The 26,060-nt window shown below is 37.8% G+C and overlaps 2 long non-coding RNA genes across 2 annotated transcripts in view; one reads left to right on the plus strand and one right to left on the minus strand.

Annotated features, from left to right (window-relative positions):
- LOC115305543 overlaps window positions 1-2,554 on the plus strand; it is a 41,846-nt gene extending 39,292 nt beyond the window's left edge. Inside the window, exon 3 of the long non-coding RNA XR_003914836.1 lies at window positions 2,361-2,554. This is a non-coding gene — a long non-coding RNA (uncharacterized LOC115305543). The remainder of the gene's footprint in view (window positions 1-2,360) is intronic.
- A 5,674-nt stretch (window positions 2,555-8,228) lies between these two features.
- The window catches only part of LOC115304963, a 33,379-nt gene continuing 15,547 nt past the window's right edge, over window positions 8,229-26,060 (minus strand). The window contains exons 7-11 of the long non-coding RNA XR_003914692.1: window positions 17,888-18,098; window positions 13,864-14,028; window positions 13,430-13,568; window positions 11,395-11,530; window positions 8,229-11,033 (exon numbers count right to left, since the gene is read on the minus strand). This is a non-coding gene — a long non-coding RNA (uncharacterized LOC115304963). The remainder of the gene's footprint in view (window positions 11,034-11,394; window positions 11,531-13,429; window positions 13,569-13,863; window positions 14,029-17,887; window positions 18,099-26,060) is intronic.

Consider the following 26,060-nt stretch of genomic DNA (forward strand, 5'->3'; position numbering starts at 1 on the left):
CTTGGTCAGTTGAGCGTCCAACTTCAGCTCAGGTCATGATTTCATGTGAGTTTGAGGTCTGCGTCAGACTCTGTGCTGACAGCTCAGAACCTGGAGCCTGCTTGTGATTCTGTTTCTCCCTCTCTCTCTGCCCCTCCCCTGCTAGCAGGCACACTCTCTCTCTCTCGCTCTCTCTCTCTCTCTCTCTCTCTCTCTCTCTCAAAAATGAAATAAACATTAAAGAAAAAGAAACAAATTGCTCCATAAGCTATCTGCCCTTCATACTCATAGCATATCTTCCAAAAGTTAACTGGTTTCTTATTTAACCCTGCAACGGAGATCAAGTCCCTTCTCCATTTTCTTTTGGAAATAGAAGTGAAAATAAGCTTCCTATCAAAGCAATGGAACAATGACCCAAAAGGGAGAAAATCAGCGATTCAGTGGTTTGAGCAGTAGAACATTAAAGAACATAGTGATGAAAGGTAGGGCCTCATCAGCTGTCCCTGGAATTCCACTGTAGAGGAATTATAATTTTTAATTAAAATGTAAGCAGAGAGGCATGACTGCAGAGAAACTGAAGGCATATCAACGGCCAAAGAATGCATGCTGTTAATCATCACTGTCATCTTATTATATCGTCATCTGAATAATCGAGGGAAAGAGAAAAATAAGTGTGACGGAAGAGGAAGATATGTGTTGGGTGTGTTTTGGGTCCATTTAGGTATGTATGTATGAGGATACTTCTAGCTGGGCCATTTCTTCCATTCTTCCACTCAACAAATATTTATTAACATCCACTATGTACCAGGGCAGTGTTCTAAGACCAGAGAATACAGCAGAGAACAAAGTCTCTCCTCCTAGGGGCCTTACAGTTCCTAGTAGAAATTCCCTGGGGACAGCCCATGTGTGTGACAATGTCTCCTATATCATTGCTCCAGTGGCCTGCATTTCCCACCTTCCTATCAGCTCCATATCCACATTTGAGCCATATGAATTAACATATTACACAGACAATCCATTTTTAGAATGTGGGGGTGGGGGAAAGGGGATGAGGGAGACTCAATTCTGGAATCCTCTTCAAACCGGCAAAGCCATAAATAACTCCTCCTGAAAGAAACCCTTGTTCTTTTTTTAAGGTTGATAAGAAAAGGTAGCCCTTGTTACAGATGAGTACACAGCAAGCCGCCTTGCTTCTTATCTTTGTCCCCTGTCTCTGGTATCACCTCTCTGGCAGGGCATGACAGGTGAACACAGTACTAAAAGATGCAAAATTGGACTGCAGCAATGTTCAGGGTGGAGAGGGCTTTTATATGTGACTCCATTCAGGGAGTCAGGTTCTGACCCTTACATGAGGTAACTGGACGTTACATGAACGTCCAAGGACCTGGGCTAGTTTTCTCTTCAGTAAAGTGCAGATACTGGAGTACAGGCTCTCTCAGACTCCTCTCAGTCTTGAGGTCTTAGGCCTTTAAATAATTTGGGTAGCAGAAGAATAAGACTGAGAAATTAGAAACTAGAATAAAAGGCTAGGAAGGAATTTGTGGATCAAATTTAATATTTACCAATATGGAAGATCTGTAACAAGAGAGAAAACTAGTGTGTCCTCTAAAAAGTGCCTTGAATAAGGTCAGGGGTGAACAGAGGAACAGAAAAATTTTCCTACAGTGTCTTGTGGCCTTATTTTTCAGCAAATTTGTACCTATTACACTTGGCAGTTTCTCAAATGGACTTGTCATATCTATATAGTCTACAGCTGTAGCCAGCTGTTTTGTCAGAAGTAACAGAACCTCTAAGCATATTTCCCATCAACAATAAAAGCTAAATCTGGTATTTTCTAAAAACAGCTTTTTGCCTCAAGACCACAGACCTAAGCTAACATTGCTAACATTAAACATAAAATACACACACACTGAGGGCGTTTACCCTGGAAATTCGGGGGAGGGGGGTGTTCTGCTGCATGATGTGCCTTGTGATTAGTGACCCAAACAGTGGGTAAAAAAATAGCAGGAAAATTTTTTTCTACATTTTTCCTTTCCTCCACCCCAAAGTTGGAAATTTTTCACATGGGGAATCCTTAGAAAAAAGGAAAAGTTTTTAAAAAGCCTAATTTTTCCAATCCTTTACATTTCTAATAATGGTGGGCCTGGAAGGTTCCACTAATGTTTTCCAAACACTACATTGACCACATACCTGATATAAATAGAATTAGGTCTAAACAACTTATGAAAATAGCACTCCAGGCTACTGCAGAGGCCATTTGGGAGATGGTCCCTTCCTAATGAGCCTGTGACTTCAGAGAGTCCCATATTTACCCATTTTGATCCAAACCCTTTTGGAGGAATTGAATAATACTCTTTTTTTTTGTTGTTTCTATGGGGAAGAGGAACTGAAGAGCTGGCAGAATTAGAAGCAGGGGAAGAGATCAGGACAAGGGAGTGGCCATGGCCAAGAGGAGGCATATGTCTAAATTCCGAAGACTAAAGCATGATCAGCAACAAAGACAGGTTTGTGGTTGAATCCCTCTACTGCTGAAAACATTCAGTTCCGTGGTCCCTTCTCCCTGGATTCTCAGTAAATATTTGGCATTAAACACGTAGCATTTATTAAAACGTCCTGTATTTACTTAACCATCAGCTCTGTTTATTAGGCACATTCCTGACAGAATTTGAGTGGCATTTTGCTTGCCACCACTGTTTATCATATCCAGCCACTAGCTGATCAGAAAATAAATCTAGGAGCCACAAGAAGGTGAGGGAAAAGGCGGGGGCAGTGGGGGGCGGGAGATGCAAGCCTGGGGGTAGTAAGGGTAGAAGAGAAGCCAGGCAAAGGCTATTTAAATTGGAGGTGTTCTCTTACAGTAGATTTAAATGTCCAAATCAATGGAGTCATTCAAAGCTAAAGAGGAAAACTTAAAGCATCTTCACAACAGAATCACTTATTTAACTGTTTCATACTTTTTCACCATTTTGTTACTTCCCAGACTCTGAGAATTCATCATGGACAATCCCATATCAGATTAAGTATGCCTGTATTAATTCTCCTGAGAGTGCTTAACACTTAAAGTATCCTTAAACAAATGTGTTTAACATCATCTTGTTAAATGTTTCTGAAAATTATGTATTTGATTTTAAATGTACTAGGATGGAGAATGCCTATGGGACATTTTCATAGGATTTTGAAACCATACACCCAGAGGCCCATTTATGGTAATATACATTTAAAAAAAAACTAAAAATTCTAAAACCCTACTAAAACATGGCATAGCTAAAGAGTCAATGAAATGTACACAATAAACAAGTATTTTGAATTTCTCACTACCTTGAAAAATAGTAAAGAGAGCCGGAGAGTTCTGCAGTAAAGCCACATCCATAAATGCTAACCATTTAAAACTTGAAGAAAACTATGAATTCCCAGGGGGGGAAAAAAACACTAGACACAGTACTTCAACATTTTTAAATGTTTCCATTTTAAGTTTTTTTCAAAATTATAGTTATACGAGTGCCTGGGTAGCTCAGGCGATTAAACATCCATCTCTTGATTTCAGCTCAGGTCATGGTCTTACAGTTGTGAGATTGAGCCCCAAATTGGATGCCACGCTGAGCGTAGAGTCTGCTTAGGATTCCCTCTCTCTCCCTCTCTCTCTCCCTCTCTCTCTCTCTCTCTCTCCCTCTCTCTCTCTCTCTCTCTCTCTCTCTTTCTCTCCCTCTGCTTCTGTCCACCATTCATGCATTCTCTCTAAAATAAAATATAAAAAATTTTAATTATAATTATAAAAGTATAATTATATACTTTTTAAAGCTGATTGTATCAAATCATCTCATGTTTATAATTAGGGCACCTAGGAGAAGCAAAGAGATGAGAATTGCCTGCCCCTGACCTCTGCACTAGCCATTTTGCCTTAGGAGATACAAAAAAGGTAGTCACAGTTGAACATAATTATACTGACTTTTAATAGATGAGGAAGTTCTCAGAGCAAATAAGTTGGGAGAAATGTTCAATCTAATGTTCTTTTTGATTCTTATCATACACATTACCAGCATGGAACACATTCTAGGGAATGTGTTCAATAAAATTATTTAATTTTGATAGACTTGTATATTGCTCTATAAAGTTTATATATGTTTGTCAGTGAACCCTCAAAGCACAGCGAAGAATTCTGTGTTATAGAAAAATTAAGTGATTGCCTAAGATGTCTGGTAGGAAACGGGAAAATGATCTGAAACGTAAATTTTTTTTAATGTTTGTTTATTTTAGAGAGAAAGAGATAGAATGGGAGTTGGGGGAGAGGCAGAGAGAGAGGCAGACAGAATCTGAAACAGGATCCAAGCTCTGAGCTGTCAGCACAAAGCCTGTTGTAGGACTCCAACGCACAGACTGCGAGATCATGACATGAGCTGAACTTGGACACTTAACCAACTAAGTCATCCAGGTGCTTCTGGAACACAATTCTTTTGACTTTCCCTTGTCTAGAAGAACCAATTGATCTTACTACCCCACAGCTGTGATGTAGGATATACAAGAAGAACCACATAAAAAGACAATGATGAATTCCATTGTTCCTGAATTTCTTTTGTAGTTGTTTTTTTTTTTCTTTTTGAAGTGTTTCCTTTGAACTGAATTATCTACGACTATGAAGAGAAGGGGGGAGGATAACCCTCTAGAAAATGTGTTTGTTATAATGGCAGACTCCTACCACCAGATGACCCATATTATCTCCCATCTGTCACAAACCTAAATCATAGAGATCAAGAAATAACATATTTTAGAAGAAAATGATTCTGTATATATGATATTATGTTCTGTAACATTATTTTATTAATGTCATGCAATAGATATTAATCTCAAAACAATTTTGATGGATGCTGAATACACAAGTGCACAACTCAGTACATGCAATACTCTAACTAAATGATCAAGCCTAGTGAAATGGTACCTTAGCATACTTCCTCTTATGGCCAACACTGTGACAGTTATTCAGGCCTGGTATAATTTATTAAATCCCCTTGGAAGTGGTAGGAAAGTAATATAAGTGGTTACTTTTAAAGGAACCAATTAGTAGCAGCTCTGGTTACCAGTTAGCTAATCAAGTAACTTCAACCAATTGTTTCTAAAACATGTATAATAAATTTAATCTTTTCCGGAGTGGGGGGGGGGGGGCGGGGAGAAAAAAACAAAAATCAACTGTCCATCCACATGTATATCATCTCACAACAACTCTGAGGGAATTAAGTATGAGATTCAATGAAATTAAGTGCCTACAAATAAGTGGCACTCCAATATTTAATCCAAGTCCACTGATTTCTGTCTCCACACTCTTTTCTTTCTATAGAAACATGAGATACTGGATTATTTCCATGCAGATTACTTCAGTAGAAGAGAAAACATTTTTGATTTGAAAAAAAATTTTATTATGTTTCTAACACTTTGCTCCCTAGTAAAATATTTTTGAGCTGTTTCTCAATATTCATACATTTAAAAGACATTCAGGGGGTGTTAAGTTTCCAACTTCGGCTCAAGTCATGATCTCGCAGTTCTGGGTTCCAGCCCTGCATCAGGTTCTGTGTTGACTGTTTAGAACCTGGATCCTGTTTCAGATTCTGTGCCTTCCTTTCTCTCTGCCCCTCTCTCACTCGTGCTCTCTCTCTGTCTCAAAACTAAATAAACTATAAAAAAAAAAAAAAACCTAAAAAAAAAAAAAAGACATTCAGCTTGGGGCACATCGCTGGCTCAGTCAGAAGGGCATATGATTCTTGTTCTTGGGGTCATGAGTTCAAGCCCCACGTTTGTAAAGATTACTAAATAAATAAAAACTTTTAAAAATAAAATAAAAGACATTCAGCTTATTTTGTTTTATCTATTACTTTGGAGTTTAAACGACTTGGTATGAAAGAAATCTCCTGTATTACTGCATTCTGTTTTCATCAGATATAATATTCTAAGTATGTTCATGAAAAGGCATTCTCCTGAAATTTCTGGAAATTTTTGAAAAGTTAGAACATATTACAGAGTGCTCTCAAGTTGTTTGGTGTGAAAAGAAGACTGGAAGGGACTCATTTTATAAGGCGATGTGTCTTTGTTGTTGTTGTTGTTGTTAGGGGTTCTGTAAGACTGTTCCAGAAAGACATACAGCAGTGGGGACTCCCAGGGGTACTACAGAAGAGGACAGACTACAGGGGCGTGCATTAAGGTAGGAAGAGAAAAGAAGTCGGATAAACCAGTGTTCCTCACTGTGAAGCCCAAAGCATGGAACTCACAGAGGAGAAAGGGAAAGAAAGAGTCCATCAATAAGATGAAAGATTTAGCCTCCTGTCTTCACCAGACAATTACTGAGAACATACTATGTGCTGGCCTCTTTGCTGTGGAGCAAACTACCCCATGTGGAGAAATAGTGATGAACAAGAGAAACACAGTCCTGCCTTTATGGAAATTACTGACTTCTTCAGTGTTTCTTGTACTTGGGGAACATAAAGGCTTCCTTTTTATGGGCAAAACCAAATTCTCCCAGACCCCTAGTATTGACTTACATTAATTGTATTACAGTGTCTCGTAAAAATACCTAAATATAAATGAGATATGAATACATTGTGTATCTAGCTCATTCAGTTATAAAAGCATATTAAAATTATAAAATAAATGAAAGCAGAAGTCCAACACCAGTGCAATTCAAATTAGCATCATTAATTGAGTCTCTTAAGAGATGTTTTGTTGAAACCAGTGGTGACTCACATGTGCTCCAGCTTCATAACAAAGTGTGTGATTTTTCTACATGTGTTCTCTACAGGAGGGCCTATAAACCTTTGTTCATGTGGCACACTATGACACTATCTGATCTTCACTTGGTACAAATCTCAAATTTACATGTTGGATTCACCTCTAGTCTATTCTCATTTAGCCAATTAAATCAAAACTAGGCACTAATATAATTTAAAGCGTATATATATATATATATACTTATATATTTCTTTAGATTTACATATTGAGTTCACCTCTACTCTATTCTTATTTACCCAATTAAAACACTACTGAGCACTAACATAACGTAAAGCAAATATATATATTTCTTTAGATTATAATCATACTTAAAATAAAAAATTTAATCTTGATGATAGCTGATACACACACACACACACACACACACACACACACACACACACACAGGGCTACATCAGTTCAGTTCATCCCTCTTACAAGGAGAGGTGGATGAGGAACTTGGTTCAAACACTGGTCTGGTGAAGATGACAGAGAAGAAGGAAGCTGTTGTAGGTGTGAAGAGTTTTACTCAGAAGGACAGTATTATGAGGGCTTTGCAGAGGGGGCACTATATCAGGTCCTTGAGGGTAGATACCTCTTGGGAAAAGTAATATTTAAACTGAGACTTGATGAAAGACTTGATCTTACCCAGGAAAAGAGTAGGGGGAAAGATGAGAGCTAATTTTCAACCTGTTAATGCTAGGATATCTGTACATAACTTCAGATCCATCACCTTATGGGACTGGTTGTTTAATATTTTTGCATTTACCTTCTGGCCTAAAGAATCTCCAAATATGAGATAGGGGCTGTAATAACAAGCTCACAGCATTCCTAGGAGCATTCAGTAAGTTGCAGTAATGTTGGCACTTGGCACAGTGCCTGGTATGAAGCGGGCACCTTTAATTGGAGTTGCAATAATGGTGGTGATGATTAGGATGGCTCTTAGTAATTCAGTCATAAGTAATGTTGATAAGGGTGATGGTGTACTTGTTAACTGTAAAAGCAAACTTTCATCTGTGTCCAGGGCCTATTTTTCTTCTTTCTTCTCCATGGATAATAGGAGAGTGGGACTCTACTATTTGAATATAATATGCATCCCAGAACACTCCATGCAGCATTTGGGAGGGAAAAGCACAATACTTCTGGGCTCTCAGAGGACAAGCAACTGTCAGGACTTAGGTGATGTCTTATGTAGGATGATACTTCTCCTAGTCTGTGTAAAAGAATTGCCCTCTGTGTCCCCTGTCTGTCGGGGGGCCACTGTTAAATAACTCTGACACATCAGGGTCTCTGTCCTGCAGACATGTGTGCTGTGTAGCAAAAGGTGAACAGTGCTTCACCCTCAAACAAGCCCCTTCACCCTAAGGGCCAAGAGAAGAGTTGAGGTCTGCACACTCTGATCCCAGTCTTGGTAGACCCCCTCCCGTGGCCCACACTCCCAGTAGCCCTCCTTCATTTTGTTTCCCCACACACAATAATCCAGGTCCAGAGTGAAAACAAGAGTTGCTCCCACATTTTTAATGTCAATAACCAAAGATACCTGGCTTTCCAATAGTTTCTCATAGACTAAAGGTTGACAGGCAGCCCAACCATGAAAATAAACTCTGACTCATAAGTTCAAGACTGAAGTAAAAGAAGCATAGCAAGTCACAGCTAAATGTGATCTTAGATATAGGAAAATTCCAATGACAACAAAGGTGAAACTCGGTTTAAATTTTGAATACATAATCTAGAGTCTAGTCATCTCAGACGCTCATCCATGTGGAACACAGTACATATTCTGGTTGTAAGTGGACATGCAAAGTCAACTGTGGACACAATACAGCCACTTGATTGTACCCAGCCTGTCATTTTGTCATTTATTTCTTGGTATGAAATGACTTAGCTTCTAAATTAGGTCTCTGTTGCCGGCCTCTTGATTTTTAATGCAGGATCTTCCTGATGTTTGTTATTGCTCTCTCCTTTCCCAAACATTTGACTGCAGATAACATTTTAGAATCTCCCATCATTTGTATAGTTTGCATCCAAGAATCGTTCTAAGCTTGGCTTCCCAAACATGAACTCTCTGTTGCCATCCCTTCAAGATCGGTTGCATTCTTGCTCTCTGCCTGCTTCCATGGGCTTGCTCTCCTCACCTCCCTTTATGACCTGTCCTTCAGTCATCTAGTACTTTAGCACTGGCACCTTTGGCTCAGGGCCCTCCACCAAAGACCAGCCCACATAATTGAGATCTGGCCTTTCACTCTTACTCCTAAGTAAGTACAGAAATACCCACTTTCTAGAAGAAAACCAGTTCCTTCTCCCAGGATCTAACTGCTTTGCCATGGGATAAATAGAGAACTAACAGCCCTAAAATTCAACACCAGCCTGAATGGTTCTGGTCAAGTTCTTGGCTTTGTCCCTAATTCCTGCATCCTACAGTGAACTCTGCTAATTTCCATAAGGGTTGATGCCATGGCTATTGTCTCCTGACCTTGACTCATTTCTGACTCCTGCTACTTCCTTGGCACTTGTCCTCTCCAGAAGGGACATGGCAATCAAAGGAGCCCAAAAGCAGCTGGCACCTGACCCAGGCTACTGGCAAATGCATTTTCTACTGGCCCATAAAACTGGTGAGAAACAGAATCATCTCAGGAGGAGAGTGAGGTGGCAATCACAAATGTGAATGTGAGTAATGTGAGCTTGTCAGGCCTTATGTCTAAAAAGCAGATTTTTGTGACAGAATTAGATAAAGTTTTATTTCAAACTTGCAGAACTCAGCAGTATGCCATGCAAGCCTTCATGCTTTTAATTTCCTCCGAAATTTCATGGTCCAAAAAAATCAACAGATGCTGAAGAAAATTATACTTATGTAAAACAGCTTCTAATTCAATATGAAAATAATAAAAGAATGAAGATTTACTCATGCAGTTCAAAAAAACACTAGGCAGAATTTTGAAGTCCAAGAGCTTCCCATGGGAGGCACTGGCATGTTATAGTGTCCAGATGATACGAAGGTAGCCTCCCCCCAACACAGATACCTCTTCCCCAACACCAGTCATTGCCTTTACATTAGACCTCACCTTTCCCAGTGATTTAATGGTTTTACCACCATAGCCCTAACCTTGATTTTTATCCACTCAAAACAATTACATTTAAGAAAAAACATTTCAAAAACAGACCTTCTCCCAGCTAACTTAACTTTTTTCTTTAAGTATATTTGACTCAATGTTGCATTAGTTTCAAGTATGCAACATAATGATTCAACTTCTCTATAGATTATGCTATCCCCAGCTAGACATCTTACTACAAATATGTATCATTAGGCTCAAAGCAAACTTGGAGAAAGTATTAATGTCTGTATGAGTTTTGGTGTATAACAAACCACCCTAAAACTTAATGGTTTAGAACAACTACAATCATTATTTGATCCCTAAAGATACTGTGGGTTAATAGGGCTCACCTAGGCAGTTCTTCTGCTCCCTATGCTGTCTTCTGAATCTGCATTCCTCCAGACTGAGCTAGAGCCCAAGACGCTCACTCACACGTTGTCAGAAGCTCAGCCAGGGCTCTTCACTGGAGCACATAGCTTCTCCTCCACATCCTTTCTGTGCCCCCTTGGACTTCTCACAGTCCCAAGAGGTATCAATACGCAGCATCACTTGTACCACATTCTAATTGCCAAACACATCAAGATCAGCTAGTTCAAGGGGAAAGGGGAAAGACTCATCCATTATACTCTCCAAATCCATCGTATCTATGGAAAATTTTAAAAAAAGGTTTTGTTGCTGAGCCACTAGTAAATCCCATTGTTATTTATAAGGAAACTTCTCTTATTAGACTCAATTCCAGGCATCCAGAGAAACTGATATACTGCCTTTAGATCTTCTTCAGAACAGAGTGAGAATTTCTCAAATTACTTGGAGTCTGACTTCACGGACACCTAGAACCGCTTGGGGCTATTGAAAAGATCAGGGGCTATGTAGGCTTGAAAATTCCTGTGGTTTATAATCCTGTTGGGATTTACCTTGAACTATATAAATGGAAAAACAACACAAATAACTTTCCAAAAGATTCTGCCAGATGAAAGCATAGTGTGCTCTTCAGGTATTATTGATAGGTGGGAGAGGACCACACTTAATTTGTCTGTCAAAGGGATAAATTTAAAGATGATTTCTAAAATCACCATTCATTCGTATTGTTCATCTCTATTAGAATCTAAGACTAGAAAGGATAGGATCGTGGATTTAGTTCCCATGAGAGAAGTCAAGCTTTGCTTTCTCCACACCAAACTGGCCATGTTGCACCTCGATTCACCAATGGATCTGAAAGAGAAGGGACAGATCAGTGTTACCCGATACTTCACACTGAAAACCACACAGCCTTTTCTTGAATATCATTTAACGTTTTCCTATTCTCTTCATCCCAACCTCGCCCCACTCATTAAAACTCAGGAAAGAAACCATTAGTAACCTCTTACCTAGGTGTCACCCACTGTATTTGGATTTTTTTTCCTTTCTTTGCTAAACTAATATTGTGTCATTTAGTCATTACCATAAAGGGTTTTGTATGCTACGGACACTTAATAGTTCTTATCTGACTTGCTGAGATAAATTTTGAGGTAGGTGATCAATCATGGCATTAGCAATGTTTCTTTGGACCAAAAAAAAAAAAAAGAAAACTCACATATTTTTGAGGACAGCCTCCTTTGGTTCTGGAGTCCAGAAGCTGGATATCCTTGGCAGACATAGAAATGTATTACTTTTTGGCTCATAGAAGCTCCGTATATGATATTAAACTTGCAAAACATGATAATGAAACCCTGAAGAAATAGAAGACATTTTGATAATTATACTTTAGCCTATATAAGATATTTTGTCATGGAATATCTGTAGAAAATGCCATTTTACCACGATTTGGAGATGTTGCTTATTGCAAGCATTTTACAAGCTAATTTTGGACGAATCTACCACTTTAGCAAATTTGCAGTTCTCAAAAATAGGAATTCCATCCAGAAGGGAATGGCAATTTTCCCTCAGGGCATGAATGATCATTCTCATTCCATTGAAATATTTCAATAGGCTGAATTTAATCAGAGTGGTTTTAATTATCCCCCTCCCATGACCCCCATGTCCAATTCTGCCTTTATCCCTAAATTCCAAATTATCTTTAGCAGAAGTTTAATATCTATACATCTTTCTTCTGCTACATCATTAGTGTGGTCGACATGAGTTCCCAGGACATTTAGAAATTTTCAAATTGGAATAATCATCTCTAGAAATCAAGAGGCCTTTTAATGATAGGACAACTTAGCTGGCCTTTGGAAAGTGAAGAAGACAGAATGAAAAGTGTTCAGAGGGTCTTAATCACCAATATCAGGAATATAAGTCAAGGTAGCATGTAAAGAGAGAAAAGTAAAGCATTGAAGCAGGTATCAAAGTATTTAAAGACTTGTTAGAGGTTACCACAAATATAAGACAGATGAATCTAATCTTACCTTGTATAAAATATCAACATTATTTGCTTATTTAAATCAAGATTTTCTTCCAGAAGGATTTTGTTGTCTCATTTACTTTTATGGTTAATAGTCTAATCCTCTGAATTTAAGTACATATTTTCAGTTAATATAGATTTTATTTGGTTGATTTATTATGTACTATTACTAGACAATTGTTATGCACATGGAGATACTTAATGTATTTCAAGTAAACAAATATTTTCTAAACAAAAATATTGTGTATTATGTGTGCATGTATGTGTGTGTGTGTCTGTGTGTGTATAAATAGTTATAAATAGATGGATAATTAGGTAGGTAAGTAGATAGGAAGATAGATGATAGATTGATAGATGATAGATAGATAGATAGATAGATAGATAGATAGATAGATAGATAGATAAATAGATAGATAGAATCTCCTGTTGAAGAGTTTGATTGAGTATTCTGTCTCCTTTAAGGACCTGTAAGCTTTTAATTTGGTATTTGAACTATCCCTGAAGAAAGTTATCCAAATACCTACTACTTCTATCCTGTGTCTCCAGAAGGCACTGAATGTCATTCTGTGTAGCAAGTTGGAGTCATCAAATATGGTACTTGGATCTCTGTTTTAAGTTGTCTTGCCTCCCAGAATCTGACCTCTCCTATCATATGCTGACACTGATACATGACTGTCACCTGACTGTTGGTAAATTTTCCAAGTCCCTCTTAAGAATGGTGCATTTTGAACCCAGCCTATACAAACTATCTGTGTGAGTATAGTAAATTTGCAATCATGTATTATAATTCAATAATCTGGAGGGATGAAGCAAGGTTCAGGATAGTGCTTTCAGGCAAAAAATGTTTCCTTTAAGTTGAGTCTTGTTTCGAGAGTTTGCATTCAAAATGGAAATTCATCATCTGTGAAATACTACGAGCTTCATAAATGTCTCCAAAATGACCACAACTCATGTCTTTGGGTTTCCTAAAAATAGGCATTCAGGTGCCAGGAGTTGATTACGTAGGCAGTCTGTGATGACTCTAACCATGCCAAAGAATGCTTATATTTGTCCTAAATCTATTTTTAGAAACCAATTGTCAAAACAGCCCACAATGTGTGGACCTGCTGGTGAATTCCATAAACAGATGTCACTTTATTTTTCTATTTTGAAAAAAATACATCAAGTACCATTTGCTAGCTGCCAAAGAGAAGATTATAAAGGAGCAATAAGTAATAGGTTAACTCACCCTTAGCTTTTGTGTTTAAAATGAATCAGCTTTACAGGGTGTCCCATTTCCATTCTTCATATGCACGTCTTTGTTGCACATTTCTTGTCAAGATTTAAAAGTGACCCTTGAGCTGGGATCTATCTATGAAATATCCAATCTGTGAAAATGAGCCCATTACCATGTTTATTGACAAATGTTCCCCAATAACTTTTTCTGTAATGTACAATAGAGCCCTGCAGACAGATTCTTCTACCCTCTCCCCTCCTGTCTTTGTAAATTTGCCATGGAAAAACAATGTTTCATCTGTATAACAGGCTGCTTGGGAAAGGGTGTGTGGTGTTATGAATGGCTGCCATGTTTCATCTCTGCAAAGTTATATTCTGTGTTAGCCCACAGAGCAATTCTTTTTTATTGATGGGCGTCAAAATGGGCACATCAAACAGCCAAGATACCTTTGGTTGCTATTAGGGTTAACTTCATTTTCAGTCAGCTGCCATATTCCAAGGGGAAGATGGTCTCAGATACAAGCTCCTGGCTCCAGGAGGCTCTTCTACCTGCTCCGTAAAAGGGTCCCAGACGAAGATTTGAAGAATCTTTAAAAAAAGATCCCCAGGTACCTAGGAAAACAATGTGAGGTCATCTGTACAAAGTACTGGGTTATGACAACAAAACAGAAGATATTTTTTAAGTACATTTCTAGCATCCATTTAGAAATTATAAATAGAGGAAATATTTAAATGACCCCTATTGTGACAGGGAATAGACTTGAATTTCCATATCCTAAAAGAAATAAATCTCTTGTTTATGCTTGTGCACTGGAAGAGTTAATCCAAAATACAATATTTTCCGGAAATCTTATGTATCAGTACCATTTGGATCAGTAGAGCTAAGATCAAATACCCTCTCATTCCTTCCCTTCAATTGTATTCAGAATTGCAAAAAAGTTTAAGCTTCAGATGAAAAGGAATAGATAAGTATTTTGCAGCATAAAAATAAACTGCCTGTTAAGTATGATCTCTTAAGCAGTATAAAATTTCTATAAGCTGGGATATGTGTTACATGTGGCTAAGAGACTACCCTTCCTTTTCCACCAATCTGGTTTTTAACCTGCTGTTCTGAGGCCATAAACTCTCAGAGGGAAGTCCTCTGTAACTTTATATGGAATCCGATGACTTAGAGGCCCATGGCAGGAAGTATGGAGAGGGCGTTTTCTCAACTCAACAGTTCCTATGGAGAGACTAAAGCTCATTATCTGAATCTCAAACTAGTTCATTTTACAAAGCTATGAAATAGCATTAGCCTTGTTAACTCCTTTAATTGCATTCTTTGGGTGAAGTATTCTGTACACCTTCTAGAAATGTATATTAGATGTCACTTGGATAGAGAGAAAGGAAGAGAGAGAAAGGAAGGCTGAGTATGCCCAGGATATCGGAGGACATGGAGTGGGAGATCAGAAGTTAGAAGATTAGCCTAGTTTTTCATGGAGACAGTCCTTCAAGCTTTCCCAGGAAATAAAAGGCTTCTAGTGAGGGGAAACAATAGACCTGAACAGCAGGAGTGTTTGGGACAGAGCCAGGGAGCAAGAGTCCCTAACAGAGAGTGGTAATTTGGAATGAATTGCTGTTTGTGTTGTGAAGCACCAGGACACAGCTGGTGTACTGGCTAACCTGAGGATTTGTAGTGACTGCATTGAAATGGTAATGAAGTTTTTATTTTATGATTGCAGATGTTTGTGGATTATTATTATTAAGCTTATTAGTGTAACACTACAAATATGAGATTTTTATTTACTTGGTCTCTTATTTATGGGAGCTTTGTTAAAGTCTTTTTAACTCAAGTCAAGAAAACAAAAGCCGTGCAATAACCAAAATGTGCTGAACCATCAGGCAATCCTTATAGAATGTGTGTGTGTGTGTGTGTGTGTGTGTGTGTGTGTGTGTGTACACATGCGCACCAGTGCCCTTAATGTAAGGCTTTTCTACATTTGAGACAAATCTAAATTTTCCCATTATTGTTGTGCCTTAAGTAATGTTTCCAAGTACTCTGCTCACAGGTGAAACAACCAATCATTATATTATCATTGGTTCTGGGATTGGATCGCTTAGCCAATTCTGCCATTTATAAACTGTGTAATATTAAGCACTTAACTTCCCTATACCTCAGTTTCCAGCTCTGTAAAATTGAGTTTAAAAAATGCTACCTTTTTTCTAAAGTCATTGTGAGGTTTAAATGTGATATCTGGGGGCACCTGGGTGACTCAGTCAGTGAAGGGTCCAACTTTAGCTCAGGTCATGATCTCGTGGTCCATGAGTTCAAGCCCCACGTGGGGTTCTATGCTGACAACTCAGAGCCTGGAACCTGCTTCAGATTTTGTGTCTCCCTCTTTCTCTGCCCCTCCCCCACTCACACTCTGTCTCTGTCTCTCAAAAATGAATAAATGTTAAGAACAATTTTAATGTGATATCTGTATAGAGCACTTATCAATCAATGTTACCTGTTACCTAAAAGGCTCTGATGTAGAAGAAAACGTATGCATTTATTTCAAAAGGTTGGGACTAAGAATTCTGTTAGAAACCTTATTATAACTTGCAGAGTGATCTCTTATATCAAACAACTCAAAGAAGGTGCACATATGTACATTATGTCGATAACTAGTTTCCAAGCAATATAATAAAAAATAATGTTATTTTATTGTTAGGCATAGTATGATCTCTTTTAATGATTCAGAAACTACTGAAGAATCTTGATTTTTTTTAATTTTTTAATGTTTTATTTATTTTTGAAAGAGAGAGACTGTGTGAGCAGGGGAGGGTCAGAGGGAGAGGAAGATACAGAATCCGAAGCAGGCTCCAGGCTCTGAGCTAGCTGTCAGCACAGAGCCTGATGTGGGACTTGAACCCACGAACTGTGAGATCATGACCTGAGCCGAAGTCGGATGCTTAACCAACTGAGCCACCCAGGCGCCCCCAATCTTGATCTTTCAAGATATTATCATTAGTGAGTATCAAGTTGCAACATAGAATGGATTGACAAAAGTGTTTATGATTCCAGTTATAAAAATTCCAAATGATTTTGCTTTCATTATAGTTCACTTCCTAGCTGGCCATAAGGACACAGTAAACATACTGGAAGAGAAATGAGCATAACCAAGGAATTCAGTTTCTAACTTGCTAAAATAATTTCCTTAGGTTAGAAAAATCAAAATCCCCCAAAATATGCTATATGTAAAAATAAACTCATTACCATTAAGCATTTCAAAATGAAAATGATTACTAGTTGACCAATTAAAGAGAAGTGTCTTTCATATTGACTATACAGCAATTCCTGCCATTATCATGATGTGATGTTGATTTAAAACCAATTTGGGACACTAATGAAGAATCCCATGATTCACAGTCAAATATATCTGGAGTCTAGTCATACATTTACAATAAAGCTGACATCTGGGGCACCTGGGTGGCCCAGTTGGTTAAGTGCCCAACTCTTGATTTCTGTTCATGTCATGATCTCACAGTCATAAGATGGAGCCGCACCTTGGGCTCCATGCTGAGTGTGATGCCTGCTTAAGATTCTCTCCCTCCCACACCCTTTACTCCTCCCCTGCTCGTGCACTCATGCACTCTCTCTCAAGAAAATAAAAAATTAAAAAGTTGTCATCTCATGAGAATTTATGAGTATATCTTAGGCAGTTTTCTAACAGAGTTCATCTAAAATAGGTTCATGGTCAGAGATTAAATATGTTTACCTTAATGTGTTTATAGATAACCTATTTCTTTAACCCAAGTTAACCCCTCATGACTCTGGAAGCAATAAGAAAACACTGTGTAAATTATAGGGCATCAATTTTGGGTGGGCAATATCAGGAAATTGGGAAGAAAACCAAGTTCTCAAATACATTAATACCTCTAAGGGATAGTTTCCATAGGTAGTTTCATGGTATCTGAAACGAATATGCACCAATACCATGGATTGTCACCGAAAAGACCTTTATATAAAAACAAGCTCTTCAGGAATTACATTTTTATCTCATTATTGTAACTTAATTGCTTATGATTTAAATACTTTTAAATTCAAAAATAAATTCAAAAATAAATTCACTTATAGTAAGTTCTATTGTGTCATGGAGATCTTTTCTTAAGTGGAATTTGTAACTATAAGTATACTGTATGCCTGGAGCTTCCAGAGACCATAGAGAATGAGTTCATGAGAATGAAGCCAACCCAGAGAAAGGTTGAGCCAACAGATGGAGGGAGACAGGCAATGGTGACATCATTTGAGGCCCCCAGATTCAGCCGTGCCTGGGCTTCATGATTCTGTGAGCCAATAAATTCCCTTTATGGCTTATGCCTGTTGGAGCTCAGTTTCTGTCATTTAAAAACCAGAGGAATCCTTACTAACACAGCAACAATGGTCAAACATTTTGGAGAAATGCTTCAAATTATATTTGTCTTTTACAAATTCACAATGTACACTAACTTGTTAAAAGATCTGAGAAAACATGCTGCTTTCTCTTTGTTAACCCGCCGTTTCCCAAACTTGGCTGATGGTAGAGTCTCCTTTTATGCAACACCTACGAGCCCCTGCTTCACTGAGCACATTTGGGGATGCGATGCTCTTCTACAGCATGACGAGCCTTCGAAGGGAAGAGAGTTGTCAAAAATGACCCCCGCAGGACTTCAAAGACTCACTGGAAAGAAATTCATAAAGTGAAATCACCTTTACTAGATAAGCCAGGTCTAAGTGGGGAGGGGGCCAAAGGGGGGTCTTCTTTCCACCACACACTCATTCCTCGGTAGTACCATGAAAGGAATAGCGGAGACCGCCGTCATCTCCTTAAATGACAAATTACTGGGGGCTCACTATCACATGCTGTTCCTCCCTCTGACATGCTCCAATATTTTGGTGGGTTTTCCTCCTAACTTTTTCCTCTCCATAGAATCCCCACCACCGAGACGATGAAGAGATGCCTGGCTCTTCGAAGCTTCTTCATTTAAGGTAGCAGGGAACCTCATCTTCCAGGCTCCCATCATGTGTCCCAATCCTGCACTCACAAACTTCAGCTTCTGAGATGGATCTCAGCTCTCTTAAGTTCTACCAGTTAATGGTCATCTTTTCCACAGCCATTCAAGCCCCAAGGCTTGAGACTCAGGAGAGCCACTGATACGAGTTCCAGTCCTAGTGCAGACCAGTGTCTCACTTGAAAACAGAGGAAGCAAATTTTCCCTTCCCCTGATTTTCAGGCCTCCAAGGGCTTGGATGATGCCCACCCACACTGGGGAGAACAATCCAGTTTGCTCCTCTATTGAGTCAAATGTTAATCTCATCCAGAACACCCTCACAGACATACCTAGAATAATGTTTAACCAAATATCTGGGCACATCTGTGTCCCAGCCAAGTTGACATATAAAATTAATTATCACAATAACAAAAGTCACATATGCTTCTGTTTCACTTAGTCCTGAGGATTTGTTCCAGAAGCATGAGCTTTCTGGGAGTTGGGCTGTCCCAGCTTGTCATTGTGGCGTTTGACATCACCTTAGTTCAGCAGTTACCAATCTTGCTTGACCTCAAAATGTAGAGTATTATGAAAACATGGTTTTCTAGGCTTGCGTTACAACCTCTTGAATGAGAATCTGAGTGTGAGGCCCGTCTTAGATCTGAATATAAGATAGAGGCCCGGGCCCATTTCCAAAGGATTTTGTTATTGTTGTTGTTGATTTATTTTTGAGAGAGAGAGAGAGACAGAACATGAATAGGGAGGGGCAGAGAGAGAGGGAGACACAGAATCCAAAGCAGGCTGCAGGCTCAGAGCTCTCAGCAGAGAGCCTGATGCAGAGACCCGACTCTCAAACTGCGAGATCATGACTTGAGCTAAAGTTGGACCCTTAACCAACTGAGCTACCCAGGCGTCCCTCCAAAGGATTTTACTAATCAACCTCACTAGGGAATAACTGCTTTTTTTTTAATTTTTTTTTATTTTTTAATTTTTAAAATTTTAATTCCTGTATAATGAAATACAGTGTTCTATCAGTTTCAGGTGTACAATATAGTGATTCACCAATTCTATGCATTACTCAGTGCTCATCAAGATAAGTGTACTCTTAATCCCCTTCACTTATTTCACTCCCCCACCCGCACCCATCTCCCCTCTGGTAACCCTCAGTTGGTTCTCTACAGTTAAGCGTCTGTTTTTTGGTTTGTCTCTTTTTTTTCTCCTTTGTTTTGTTTCTTAAATTACACATGAGTGAAATCATATGGTATTTGTCTTTCTTTGACTCACTTATTTCACTTAGCATTATACTCTCTATATCCATCCATGTTGTTGCAAATGGCAAGATTTCATTCTTTCTTTATGACTGAGTAACGTTCCATTGAATATATGTATCACATCTTCTTTATCCATTTATCTATTGATGGACACATGGGCTGCTTTCATAATTTGGCTACTTTAAATAATGCCACAGAGAAATAACTGCTTTAAAGTGCAGAGTCCTTGAATACAGTGACCCCAAACCCACAGCAGGGTTTTTAGTAGTTTCCAGTGATTTAAGTCCCTCCCTCTCACGCCTGTGTTTTGCTCTCCTCCAGTCCCCCTTCCCTCATTTGGGGAGGACTCAAGAAGATAAAGCCATTTGCTAACTTACTAGTTTATGGCAGGAATTGGACTATGTATTTTATATGCTTTATTTCATTGTAACCCTCTAGTCACACTTGTGAAAGAAAAAAAGGGGGGGTTCTATTTTATAGATGAGAAAAGGCTTAAAAGAGTTAAGTAATTTTACCAAAAGTTTAATTAGTGAAAGAACTGGAATTTAAACTACAACCCATTTGATTTCAAAAACCGTGTTTCACCCTACACATCAAACTTTGTGATTCATTTAGGAATATCAAATGACTCCTGATTGGAATGGATTAAAATTTCAGAAAAGATAATGCTTAAAGCATCTTGTATTTGGTAAGCAATCAATAACAGGCTCAAGTCGTTGGCTAGACATGGAAAGAAATAGGAGATTGATGGTTTTCCACTCTCTTACGAAAACCCATAGCACTCTTTGGACAGAAATGTTCAAAAACATGACGACACCTCAGAAAGGCGTCAGACACTTTTATGAAATCTTCAATGTCCCTGTCCTACATCTTCATTCAACAATAGGTACACAGTAAATGACTCTTAAATAAATAAATAATATAAAATTTACATAGTACTTGTATTTTTTTGAGGAGGGGATTCTTCAATAATTTCTTGATTTGTTTGTTTTCACCCTGAGACTAAGAATACTAGACCTTTACATAATCTACACTTGAGCTCTTTAGTAGTTCCCCATTCAATTTATTTTATCTTTAGATAAAAGGTAAATTAGTGTTAAGTATTTTAATCAGCTGTTCAGAATGGCATCATAAGCCTCTCTTTCTGAATGACATAAAAAATAAGTATTTGGCTGGAACCCTATAGTTCTGAAAATTATTCTTATTTAAGAGCCTTATATAATTCATCCTTTGGGTGAAATGCTTCCTGTGTGATTGACTTTGAGGAGTTGAAGGATTCTCTAACTAGTAGGAAATTTTAGAACTGGTTGTCATAGATCCTGTGTTCTGCTCTTATTCCATTTTAGAAACAAAACAAAACAAAAAACTTTCTAGTTGCTAGTATCAGCAATGTAAGAAACACAGTTCAGGTTTGGAAAGCTCTGACTACTTAACATGCACATGAACAAAGTATTACTAAATTGCATGTAGTATGAGTGTAATATGATAATGAGTCAAAATTAGTGTAAATAGAACTGGTAAAAAAAAAGTTACTGTATCCCCTAGAACCTGGAGAATCCGTAGGACATTGCTACTTATTAATAAATGTATTCTTCTGCTATCCATCACCTGAATGATTTGGTTAATCCTGCAATTAATGGGTTGTAGTGAAATGTCAGCCTACTTTCATAGGCTCAAAAATTTTATATGAAGTATCAGTAAGGATACAATTCTTAGTCAGAAGTAGCAATTATCAGTGGGCCACCCTTATACTCTGGGTAGTTATTTAACATGTAAACATCTTGGTAGATGTCACAGTAGTTCTCTGTTCCTAAGCAAGGATTTTGCATTGTTGATCTTGGACTTTATTTCTCCTAATCTAAAAATTAATTTGCTATCTTATTTCTTTCTATCTTCACTCCCTCTTTCTCTCCTTTCATCCTTCCCTTCTCCTTTTCCTCCTCCTTCCCACTACATCTCTCATTTCTTTCATCTCTTTCCACAGGAATTTCTTGAATCTGTATAATAGGCCAGGTCCACACTAAACCCTAAAGATATGATGATGAAGAGTATCCCTGAGTTTAAGATGCTTACAGAAAAATGAAGGTGGCATAATATAAAAACTAGGTGGAATTCCAAGTAAAAGTCAGTGATTACCTATGAAGATTAAAGTAGGATATAAAATATTACCAGCGTAGAAAAATTCAGCAAGTTTTGATGGTAGCAAAGCGTAAAGAAATTTATTCTGAATTTGAAGTTACAGGTGTTCAATAAACTGAAACTGATGAAAACTTACTGAAATTGCTTAATTTATAAGGCTTAACTACTTTATAACGGGAGAAATTCATAAATCAGGTATTTCTGATATCCAAATTCTTGATATACATTATATTTGATTATAATAAATACTTTATTGCTTAGAATGACAAAGGATTTTACTAATACTTTGTGTAACCATATTTGAGTATTGTTCATTGCATTAAAACCTTTTCCTTGAACCTAAAGTGTATACTAAATTATTTTCTAGATTCTTAACTATGTTCTTATTAGATCTACAAGAAAAAAAATTTCAACAGTAAATTCATTTAACAAATACTTATTGAATACCTCCTATCTCCTGGATACTATGTCTGTGATTTAAAAAAAAAAAAAGAAAGAAATAAAAAGGACATGGTCCCAGCCCTCCTAAAACTTATATACTGGTAAATAGTTTCAAATTGTGTAATATAAATCACTGGCAAAGTAGAGTTTCCTTCAGAAAAATGCTCTTTATAACAAACTTGGCTAAAAAACCAATGTCTCAGTAAATAGAGCATGACTGTTTCTCCTGTTATAGAACCACAGTTCTGAAACCACAAAGCATAGGCTTAAGTGAAATGGAACTCAGTTCAAATTCAGCTCTTCTCCTTCTTGGATCTCTGACTCCATCCATTGAATAAGACTTGTAATTCCAACTTCTCAGGCATATTGTGAAACTCAGATGGCACGTGTACAGAGAGTAAGCATGTACATGGCATGTGTGCATGTAGTAAACACCCAGAAGGTGGTAGCTCTTGACACTGCTACTCCTTCCCAGTAGATTGAGTTGAAGTAAAAAAAAAACCTGAGTGCTTGCAAAATAGTATGTCCTCCTTTATTTGTGTTTTTATGATTGACTGAGGGATATCTGGAATTTTTTTATTTAAATACTCTTGCTCATAAAGCTTTTCTGAATTATAAGAACCACCATACTTGCTATCATACATGTATATATATACATATATATAGTATATATACTATACATGGATAGTCTGAGGATGATGCAGTATTTTTCAAGTGCAAGAAATTCTGGACCCTAAATTGAAGGGTGCTGGATGAGGAAATATTTGAACCTTTGATTTTTAGGATGTGTATATGTTGCTGTATGCATGTGTATGTGTGTAAGCACATGAGTGAGAACATTTTACTACCTCGCTGCCAGTATGTTGGATGTAGCAACTCATAGTCAAGTTGAAAATAGACTGACTCCCAGGGACATAGTCTGCTATCCATAATTGCTTTTAGAACTCATAGGAAGTATTCCATGTGTCAATTGATGATGATAAAATCCCTAATTTTATTTTTCCCGTTCATTAAAAAGATTATAACCAATTAGTAATTATGGATCACTGTATTCCAGGTGGGATTTCACAACACTTCTAAGTGACACATGTAAAAACTTACTTCTCTCCTTCCCAAATCATTTGATTTGCTTCACCAAATGTTTGATAGTGATAAAGACTTACTTAAAATAAACGATAGAGAGTGAATCATTCACTTGAAAATAATTACAGTCTTAAAGCATTTAAATTGTGAAATTCATTTGGTAAAAGTCTAGGAAAGACTAATATGTGGTAATATTTTCACTATATTTACATTACAGAATTTACTGCTTTTTGTGTCTATGCTCACATGTTCCTTTCTTTTTTTTTTAATTTTTTTAATGCTTTTTATTTATTTTTGAGAGACAGAGAGAGACAGCTGGAGCAGGGGAGGGTCAGAGAGAGAGGGAGACACAGAATCTGAAACAGGTTCCAGGCTCTGAGCTAGCTGTCAGCACAGAGCCTGACACGGGGCTCGAACCCACAAACCGTGAGATCTGACTTGAGCCGAAGCCGGATGCTTAACCGACTGAGCCACCCAGGCGCCCCGTTCCTTTCTTTTTATTTCATAGAATATTTATTAACTATAACAGAAATTAACAGATGATAAAGTTGACCAAAATAAAATTTCTAAAATAAATCCAACATTTTCTTCCTATGAACAAGTACCTAGTAGTAAATCTTTAAAATCACATATAAGAACCTATTTCCAAACAATAGGATTTCTTTTTCCATTACATATGATAGTACTCCCAGCCAGAGCGGCCACATGTCAGTGTTGATTCACTTATGCAAGACAAGATTCACATTTCATAGATGTTCATGGACCCTTTATTCTTAAATAAACAGCTTTCTTAAGAGGTGTTTTACTTGTAAATATGTATTAAGAAGAAATATTTTTCTCTTTTGACCTGACCTCCTGCCCTCACTTCCTGATGAATTTTTTTTGTGTCTAATGATTTTTTTGTTATCATTATTGTTATTTTATTTCAAGAGTGGAATTTAGTGATTCATCACTTATATAACACCCAGTGTTCATCCCAACAAGTGCCCTCCTTAATGCCCATCACCCATTTAGCCCATCCCCTCCCAACTCCCCTCCAGCAACCCTCAGTTTGTTCTCTGTATTTAAGAGTCTCTTATGGTTTGCCTTTCTATTTTTATCTTATTTTTCTTTTCCTTCCCCTGTGTTCATCTGTTTTGTTTCTTAAATTTGACGTGTGAAATCATATATTTATCTTTCTCTGACTTATTTCACTTAGCATAATGCACATCCACATTGTTGCAAATGGCAAGATTTCATTCTTTTTGGTAACCAAGTAATATTCTACTGTGTATGTGTGTGTGTGTGTGTGTGTGTGTGTATTTGAATGTCTCTTAATTTCTGTCTTTACATCTCTTAATTTTCAGATTTCACTGTTCTGTGCTTCTCTGTTTTCCCACCTTCAATGGCTTCATCAACCAATTAGTTGATTGGCGAAGCTAATTTTCCCTTCTCATGCTGTACACTTCTGAATCGTTCTTTACCAATGTATCTTATATAAGCCATAGATTTCATTTCCTTCCCCGAATCTTAGGGTTGACACCACTACATTATGGCATATTTGGGTGAATGCATTTGATCTGATGGCTCAGAATCCCTGACAAGTATGGCAGCTTGACAGTAACTTCAAAGAGGGTAGTTGCAGGAGAGATGCAGAAGAGAGGTCTGCATATGTGGTAGTGGTTTTTATAGAGAGACTCCGATGAGAAATGTCTAACTTCCACCGTGTCCAAGGCAAAGGGCAAAGGAATGGCAGTGCCCTCTCAACTCCTGTGCAGTCAACAGCCCCTTCCTGAACATCATTAACACTCCAGATATTGTACTAAACCATACATGGGATTCAGAAACAAATGAGGGCATGTTCTACTGTCTTGAATTTTGAAATCTGATCCAACAGAAAAGAGAGACAAGTAAACGTGCCTGACTATAAAGTGGAATGAATTAAGCTTTTTTAAAAAGCTATGGGGATATGCAGAATAGAATAATCCTATCGATTCATACATGTGATTTAAGCCCCCCTCCACTTGAAAGGCACTGTGGCCCACGGCACGATGGCTAGTGTTTCTCAACCTGGACACTCTCACTAGTATTTATTGTGGGTAGACTGGGCCAGGAGTGTCTCAGGTACGTTCTTCTCAACAAACACTATGAGGAAGTATTTTTGGCCTCTGAAAACTGTGACAAAGATGAAGCGCCAGCTCTGTGGTTCCATGGGCTAGTAGCTCCCATCTGCAAGTAGTCATTTAATTGAAAAGGTATTTTTCTTATTTATTACAGAAAAAAGTGACTGGCAAAGTTTATTAGGCACATATTAGCATAAAATGTCAATTTGCAAGTGATCACATGAAAAATGGCAGATGATGAATTTCTGACTTCGTCAGTAACATTAGAGAAATTAAGAGTTGGGAGACGCTCTGAAATACCCACTGGTGGATATTACACAATTTAACCCCCTCCTAGTGTTCTTGGAATATTTTCACTGAGATTTATTATTTCAGACTGATTGACTATATGCCAAAATCAGAATAGATTTATACCAGTAAAGTACAGAGAATGGAGATACGGTTTCTTAGAGAGCAAAGATGCCAGTCTGGTATTGTTCAACTAGTAAGAGATGAATTTCAGCTAAAGGAAAGAGAATTTTCTCAGCTCTTGCAAATTATGGTACTAAGATGGATGCTATATAACTTTGATTTCACTCTTTTTCCAAAGAAGCTACTTTTTCAGATGCAAGTTTCA

This window comes from Suricata suricatta, chromosome 10 (genome assembly GCF_006229205.1).
Source record: "Suricata suricatta isolate VVHF042 chromosome 10, meerkat_22Aug2017_6uvM2_HiC, whole genome shotgun sequence".
Lineage (NCBI taxonomy): Eukaryota > Metazoa > Chordata > Mammalia > Carnivora > Herpestidae > Suricata > Suricata suricatta.